Genomic DNA, 8,943 nt, shown 5'->3' with positions numbered 1-8,943 from the left:
ACAAGGTAAAATTAAAAATGACCCAATCGCTCGGTGGAGAATTGAACTCTCCACCTACAACTATGACACAGTCTACCGACCTGGTTCCCTCAATGAGCCTCCAGATGTCCTGTGCCTCTGCACACACCAGCTAGTTGCGATCACTGCACAATGAACTCTGCCACCCAGGCATCACTCGCATGGCTCATTTTGTCAAGGCAAGCAATTTACCCTACTCGATCGAGGATGTCAAGGAAATGACCAGGTCCTGCCATGTCTGCTCTGAGGTTTATGGAGTTGTATCCCTAGTGCATTCTGACTTGGTTAAAATGAGGTGAATAAAGTAAGACAGGGATCAATACGTAGCTTTATGTAGCTTGAAGCTTGTTTCAGGAAGGTTTTGATTACATTTTCTTGTGGTGTTCAATCTCTTACCTCATACTCAAAAATATTCAGTGAGCTCCTGTACATATGAAATGCGCTTTTACCACTATTACTCCTTTTAGAGTTAGGATTAAGCTGCTATCAATATAAGTCTTACCAATGTGCTAAGTATTGAAAGCTTCTCAAACATTTTATTTCGGGTACTTTTTTTGCTAAGACCTAACCTTGACTAAGTTGTCTCCCTTTGCTGAGTCCACCTGAAGATTTTCAGATCCCAGAAGAGCAAAATTTGACATCTGTTAATATTTATAAATGTTCCATTCTTTGTTGTGAAAGAAGTTTTAGATCTACCATTCTTTAGTCAGATCCTATGAGGGAAAAGAAAGGAGTTCCCTCTTGATCCCAATTATAGTTCCTTTCCGGAAAATAAAAAGATTTCCTTCTTCAGCTGACAATGAAATCTTGAAAATATTGAATCTGACATATTTACTGTTTCATTACAGATTGCAAAGTAAGTGTTTATCCAAAATCATTAACATTAACCGGTTAATTTCCAGCTGTTAAATGTTATTTTATAGCATCTACTCAAATGCAGTCAGCATAAGGAAAAAAAAAAATTGATTTCTAACACCTGGATGGTGTCTACGAGGTGTCATTTTCTAATAGTTGCTATGTTTAGCAATTTACTGTATATTCCATGGACTCATTAAGAAATGCTCTTTATTCATTTGGCTGCTAATATTATGACTGAGAAGAGAACTTTCCATTTGTAAAATAAGGTGAAAATCAGTGTAAACTAATTTCTGCAAGGATATCCAATTAAACTTTTATATTCTGCTTGCAATATTTTCCCCTATAAATGTGCTGATACTAAAAAAAAATCAATTCTAGGAAAAGATTCATGTCTAAATGAATGAAAAGAGAAATCCTTCTCTGTTGGGTTGAGATGTCGCCAAATATCCACTAAATTAAAATCTTTCATCAAAGCTCGGATTTGAATTGCCATTTTAGATTTTTTAACATTTTTTGGAAATTTATCTAATAAAGGTTCCAGAACACAGTTAAAATCTCCTCCAACCAGAACATTTTCATTAGCGTCCCAGAAGCAAAAATGCATCCGAAATAAATGCTTCATCATCCACATTCAGTGCATAAATGTTGACTAAAGTCCAAAATTCATTAAAAATCTTACAATTCAATTTAAGAATATGTCCTGCATAATTTCCATTGACTGTAATTCAAAATGCCTACTCCCTTCGCTTTAGAGTTAAATGAAGAAAAGAAAATGTCCAACCCAGTCCCTCTTCAATTTCATACTTTCTTTTTCATTCAAATGTGTCTCCTGTAAAAAAGCAATATCAATTTTCATCTTTTTGATATATGCCAAAACTCTCACACTTGATCGGGTTGTTTAATCCCTGAATATTAAAAGTAGCAAATTTCAAATTTGACATATCTAATACAATTACTAAATACCAAAAATAATCACAAAATTAATAATAACAAAAATTGTTATTATATAGGACCCCCAAATTAAAATATATAGGCCATCCAAATAAAAGTAATATTCATTAATAAGAAAAAAAAACCCCAAAAACTACCAAAAGGTAGTAACTCCCTAAAAAAAAACTGGGTGTGGATTACCCACTAGTGGCTGATGACTAACAAAGAAATCAGTGCAATCCCCTCCTCCCCAGCCAGGCAATCAAAAATATTAAACTTATTACAAAAAAAAAATCAGCCTTGAGATTCCAGTCCAGATGATGAAGTCATTTTGAGAGTAGATGAACTCTTTCCATTCCCATTCTTTCCACTATTGCCATTTTTCCCATTTCCAAGGCTGTCAGATTTTATTTTAGGAGATAATGGTGGACGACTTCTTTGTCCTCTGACATCTGGTAGCGAATTAGCACTTCATGCTCACTCTCAAAGAATTGAGACTGATGGTTTCCATAAAACACTTTCAACACAGCAGGGTAACGAAAAGCAAATTTGTAACCTTTACGCCATAAAACATCTTTAACTGAATTAAATTCACGTCGGCGTCTAATGACATCTTGACACAAATCAGGGTAGAAGAAAACTATTCTGAACCATCATTGGAGCTTGCCTTTGTCTTGCATTTTGAACTGCAAGTCGAAGAATTGTCTCTCTATCCAAACAGCGAACTATCAAAGCTCTTGGGGGTTGACCAGGTAAGGGTGTTCTTCTTAAAGCTCTATGTGCTCTTTCTAATACCAATCCATCAGGAAAAGACTCTTCCCCCAACATCTGGGGAATCCAATTTTAAAAAAATTTGACAGGATCTTGACCTTCTATACCTTCTGGCAAACCCACAATTTTCACATTATTTCTTCTGCTTTGATTTTCCAAATAGTCTATTTTTTTTTTGTTAATTTTCTTTCCCGGGCTCCTAAATCTTTAACTGATTTTTCCACCTTTACTATTGTTTCTGTATTGGATTGCACTTGTTTACATTCAGAAAAGGAAGCTTCAAATTTTTTAAAGTTTTCCCAATTTTCTTTAGCTTCTGCCTTAACCACAATTAGGTCTGAGCTCATATCAGTATTTATTTGAACCAGCTGGTTCAATTGACCAGCAATTATATCCAAATAAGAAGCAATACCTTCAAACATCATATAAACAGGCTGAGTGAGATGCAATTTGGAATGCAGAATCAGGTTCCGTAATTTGTAACTCACTTTCTTCCAGCTCTTCTTCCATTTCCTGTACAGTGGCCGAGTAAGGTAAGTCCTCTTCTGGTTGTAACTCAAAAGCCAGCATTCTAATTGTCTTGCTGCAGGTTTGGACACCCAATGACAACCCCCCGACTTCCTCAGGGGATCGTCACTGTCCTCCCCCCACAGACCATTTTTTAATAAAATTATGGAATCCTCCTTAATTAGCAGCGCTACTCACATCCACAGTCGCTATAGACTGCGTGTCTACATCACAGTCCTCTTTCTCTGCACTCCCATCTCTTCCAACGGGCAGGCTCGTGCCCAACTTCTCGGGAGCGCGCTCCTTCCTCCATAAAACAGGTTGAACCAGCGCTATCTTGAGACTGGTGAGTGGCTGTTACTTTAACTTTTGTCCCCACCGGTGATCATTGAGGCTTGGAGATTGCTGAAATCGAGTCCGAGGCTGTTCCAAGTCATTTAGTCCTCAATTCTTCTACACTTCGAAACTGTATTTTCTTTTGTAACTGAGACTTAGCTTTTTTTTTACATTAGCAGCCATGATGGCTCACCAAAATATCAAACTAAAAATTAAAGTTTAAAAATAAAGGGTTAAAAAACAGGTACTTAAAAGTCTCACCAGGGTGGACCGGCATTACACGTCTAGTCCGCCATCTTGCCACGCACCCCTCCAATTAAACTTAACCAAGAGCTGTTTTATTGTTTTATCATGTAGTCTTGTCTCCTGTATAAAATTGTTGGCACATTTAGCTAGAAACCCTTGAAGATAGAAATTAATCTGAGAAATTGAGTTTCACTAACCTGCTTACCTTTCCAAATCACAAATATTCAGGAACTGTTAGCAACCATATGTTTTTATGGTTTTCTCCTGGAATTTATTGCACCTTTTCTCCTGTCACAGAACCTGATAGGGCTGAAATATCAACCATCCGTCTGCCTCCTCGAATGCTGCTTGACCCGCTGAGTTCCTCTAACAATTTGTGTTTATGTCCAGATTCCCACACCTACAATCTCTTCTGCTCCAGTTTATTACTGTTAATAATTAAATATGCAGCCCATCTCTGGGGAATAAACATTCCCAAAATATACAAATGAGCTCCTATATTATCACTTTGAAAATTCCAACAGACCCACACGTTCATTCCTACGAATGGCAGAACCATCTTCCTTTTCACTTTTAGTCATGATTTTTTTCCCAAAACAATCTTATACACTTCTGATTCATTTTATTACAATATTATGGTGGTACAGTGACCATAGACTAAATCAACTTGACAATTTTACAGAAAGTTAAACTGAGACAATTGTGATTATATCTACTGAGCTAGCATATTTTTATCTGTTAATCAGGCTAACATTTATATTGTGCTCTTCATATACTCCAAATTATATGAGCAAAAAAAAATGGTAAAAGATATCAACAAAACACCCATGAACACTGAAACCCACACCTGTCTTCCCCCTTACCACTGTTGGTTTTCCGTCAGCTGTCATGTGGACAGGGAAGTCCAAACAACATGCTGGCAATGCTCTCCAGACAGGGACAATAGGGTCTGGCAGTAATCTGATCCCCATCACCTCAGGCCCAGAGTTTTGTTTTTAAATCACATTCCTTCACATTAAAGAGGGGTTTTAAAAAAATTCTGGTGTAAATTCTTCTGTAAAGTTAACTGTCTGTAGTCTGGAAAAGTGCTATTCTGTCCCCTCCCCACTCTGGAAATGCACAATTTCTCACCAGCCTGCCCACTTATTTCCCTGTATCACACGCACTTCCTAGGCTACACATTTGTACACTCAGTACTCGAGATGGCAGAAGCCAACAGCACCGACTCCACATTGCTGAAGATCCAGCTGCGCTGGGTGGGTCACGTCTCCAGAATGGAGGACCATTGCCTTCCCAAGATCGTGTTCTGTGGCGAGCTCTCCACTGGCCACCGTGACAGAGGTGCACCAAAGAAGAGGTACAAAGACTGCCTAAAGAAATCTCTTGGTGACTGCCTAAAGAAATCTCTTGGTGCCTGCCACATTGACCACCGCCAGTGGGCTGACCTCGCCTCAAACCGTGCATCTTGGCACCTCACCGTTCAGCAGGCAGCAACCTCCTTTGAAGAAGACCGCAGAGCCCACCTCACTGACAAAAGACAAAGGAGGAAAAACCCAACACCCAACCCCAACCCATCAATTTTCCCCTGCAACCGTGTCTGCCTGTCCCGCATCAGACTTGTCAGCTACAAACGAGCCTGCAGCAGATGTGGACATTTACCCCCTCCATAAATCTTCGTCCGCGAAGCCAAGCCAAAGAAGAAGAATCATAGTTTATAAGGATCCCCCTACTCACCTAAAATCCAATCACACACGCAATGCTCCTTTCTGAGGAGTGGGATATCCTCAAGCACATATCAAACCCCACAAACTGACTGAAAGGAACCATTATCATTCTTTGGGAAGGACAGCCAGAAGAAGAAAGTTATAAGCATCTAGAAAAATGCTGCATAGCTATGGGATTTTGTGCATTATTTTGATCTTGCTCCCATAAGACAAAATGAAACGAAAGTATATGGGCATGAGAGGCATCCCATGAAATGTATTCCAAACTTGAAAACACACTTCTTTTGCTTGGTTATGGCTCTCAGTACAGCAAGATTGACTGTAATTTCAGTCACGGGCAAATCCCTGCAGAGCTGTTGATTGTTTTAGTTGATATCACATTCTTTCACCTTGAATCTCAGTAGGACTCCATAGAAGTTTCAGGAAATCGTAAAAAAAAAATATTTTTTTTTGTAACATTTTGTAAAACGACACCAGCTGTAATTCCGCAAAAATGCGACTGAAAGAAGCATGACCACTATTTCTTCAATTAACATATGCTAATGTTGAGCCATGCTCATTTTCATCAGGTGGGGCATGGATAATGTACCTTTCTCTATAGCCCAACTTGAACAAAGACACTGATTGCTGGAACTTTACAGAGTAGTGCGATTTGCTCAGTGACCATTGTGGCCTTAAATGTGCTACTGAAGAACAGGGTAGGTGTCAGAACAATTTTAATGGGGGGGGGGATTAGGATAACCGGGGTGAGGTATAATCTGACATTTGAGTTGGGGTGGTGCCTACCTGCCGTGCACCTTCTCCATGTGCAGCCGTCACACTTCCCCCTCCCGTTTATATCATATGGAGACTAGTGATGCTAGTGACATTAGCTATGCTTATGCTGTGGGTGGGGGCCACAACAACATTGGGGGGGGGGAGAAATGCCCAAGAATGTCCCCCTGGTGCCGGCTGAGTGAAGACTCTTTGAACTTCACAAAAAGAAACCTCATCATTCACGCAGAGGCAACAAGAAAATCTGCATATTCTAGGGTCTAGTGCAGTACACAAGTGCTGGAGAAACTCAGCAGGTCACGCAGGATTTTCTTCAGCATCTGTGACTGCATTTATCATTCTTACAACCTGCAAGTAGAACTGGCCACACTTTCTTTTCCCAAATGAAAGTTGTCACTTTTGCAGTAACCACAATACTTTATTTTCTGACAAAGAACCCATATTGTTCAGCCAAAAAGATTCTTGGCAATCAATATTGCACACTTCAGCCATGATTGTTAACTGCATCACATCATGTGGGGACTAAGAGCAACAGCAGCACAATGAGGAAACAAATTGTGAGAGACAAAAATTAGCCCTGGTCAATCAATGCTAAGAGCTGACATAAGCCTGGAAGAGCACACCCAAAATCATCTTAAAAATACACAAGAATGGTTGTTTACAGGATAATCACGAGATCCCTTCCCTTGGTTAAATATTGATAATACAGAGAGTCAACAGACACCAATTCATAACTGAATGTACAATTAATCACACATGATGGTCCTGCTTTTGCAGTCAGGGCATTCTCTAGAAATACTCTTTACTTGGTGTGGCAGGCTGTAGTGATGCGATGATGATATTGGCAACGTGTTTATCGTCATACACATTGTACATATGCCTGGAATCCTTGCTCCATCCAAACGGGTACTTGTAAAGAAAATCTATAATAGTAAACTAATTGAATTAAATTAAAAGAGACAATAAATACATAAGATAGGTACATTGTACACACACACACACCCTGAGTACATAACCCATGGATAAATTTACAAAATGTCAAGGGAGGGCATCTCTAAGGGGGGGGGGAAGTCAGGAAGGGAGCCTTCACCACTGTGTGTGGACATGGTTTCTCCTTCCTAAAATCACAATAACATCCGTTGCCTTGGTGACATTGATGAATGTACCATCTAACCAGGTTCTCAGTCTCCATCCTTTATTCTAACTCATCATTTCCAGTTTTTAAACCAACAATGGTGATGTGGTCAGTGAATTTGTAGATTGAATTGGAGCTGAACTGTACAGACGTGGGTGTACAAGGAATAGAGCACTAGGCATACAACCATGGGGTTCTCCTGTATTAATGATCAGTGTAGGGGAGGTGATGTTGTTGATCACATTGAATGGGGTATGCTTATGAGAAAGTCTAAGATCCAGGTGCAGAAGGGTGGACAGAGTCACAGGAAATCCAGTTTAGTCATGAGTTTTGCTAGCATGATGGTGTTGTGTGTTGAGCTGTAGTCAATGAACAACAACCTAAACTAGGTGTTCCTGTGATCCAGGTGAACTAACACAGAGCATGGAGCCAGTGAAATGGCATTTGCCATTAACCTGTTGTGATGAACTTATGAGTTCCAGGCCTTCCTGAGATAGGAGTTAATTCACCCCCTGATCAGCCTTCATCAATGGCGTGAAGTGTCACCAGCCAATTGTCATCAATGAACATTAACTCATAATGGATGCCATCCAGCGAATTTTGCACATGCAACTTGATAAAGAATGAAGGCGACCTCCAAATATCCTTAACATTGTGTGTGTGTGTGTGTGTGTGTGTGTGTGTGTGTGTGTGTGTGTGTGTGTGTGTGTGTGTGTGTGTGTGTGTGCGTGCGCGCGCGCGCGCACGCTTGCATCTGCACGTATCCGCTTCATCTCTCCACGAAATTTTACTGAACATTTTTTTTGATCAAAGGAAACTTACAGATTGCAGCATTAAATAAAATGCTAGTCATTGGGCTTCTTTGATGAGGGAAGGAAATGAATGAGAGTTGGGGGAAAGAGGGATGTGAGCCGGAGGGATGATTAAAATTGACAATAGTTCTGTGTTATTTAAATAGGAAAATGGCTGCAATGTACAATCCCAAGATTGACTGCCTTTTCTCCCCCCCGCATCAATTCCCTCATCTCGATCCTCAACCTACAAAAGAACTGCTGATTAGTTCGAGGTCAGTATGTTTTTCCTTAGAATCGTTGACACACACCAGAACCAAGATATTACAGTCAGCTACAAATACTGTCGGTTTGAACCTGATCTGTGATAATAAATTGAGACTCTAATTGAATTGATACCTCTCCAGCAGGAGCTCTTTAGAAATACTGATGGGAATGATTCCCTGTGAGACATTACAGGCTTCTTTGTAGTTTTATTGTGCTAAGTTATTGTCATGCTATATTTGTACATCCTTTTTAAAGAACAAAGTTTATTTTCTCTTTAGGACTGATCGTGTGTAGTATCTTAAACACGATAATTAAAAAGCAGCCACTGTTTTACATTATATTTGGCAATAGAATAAAACAAGAAAATCTGGAGACAAGGGTCATGCATTGTCCACAGGAAGTAAAGGTCAACTGATGTTCAGGTCCGAGGCCTTCAATAAGTAGAAGGAAAAACAGGCAGACATCTGAATAAAAAGGTGGGGGAAATGGAAGGAGGGGGAAGTGGAAGGAAGGAGGAAGGGGAAGGGGAGGAGCACAGGCTAACAGGCAAGAGGTAATAAATAGGTGGATATGGGTAGAAAAGAAA

The sequence above is a fragment of the Narcine bancroftii genome, chromosome 3 (assembly GCF_036971445.1).
Source record: "Narcine bancroftii isolate sNarBan1 chromosome 3, sNarBan1.hap1, whole genome shotgun sequence".
NCBI classification, from domain to species: Eukaryota; Metazoa; Chordata; class Chondrichthyes; order Torpediniformes; family Narcinidae; genus Narcine; species Narcine bancroftii.
This window is presented reverse-complemented; position numbering follows the sequence as displayed.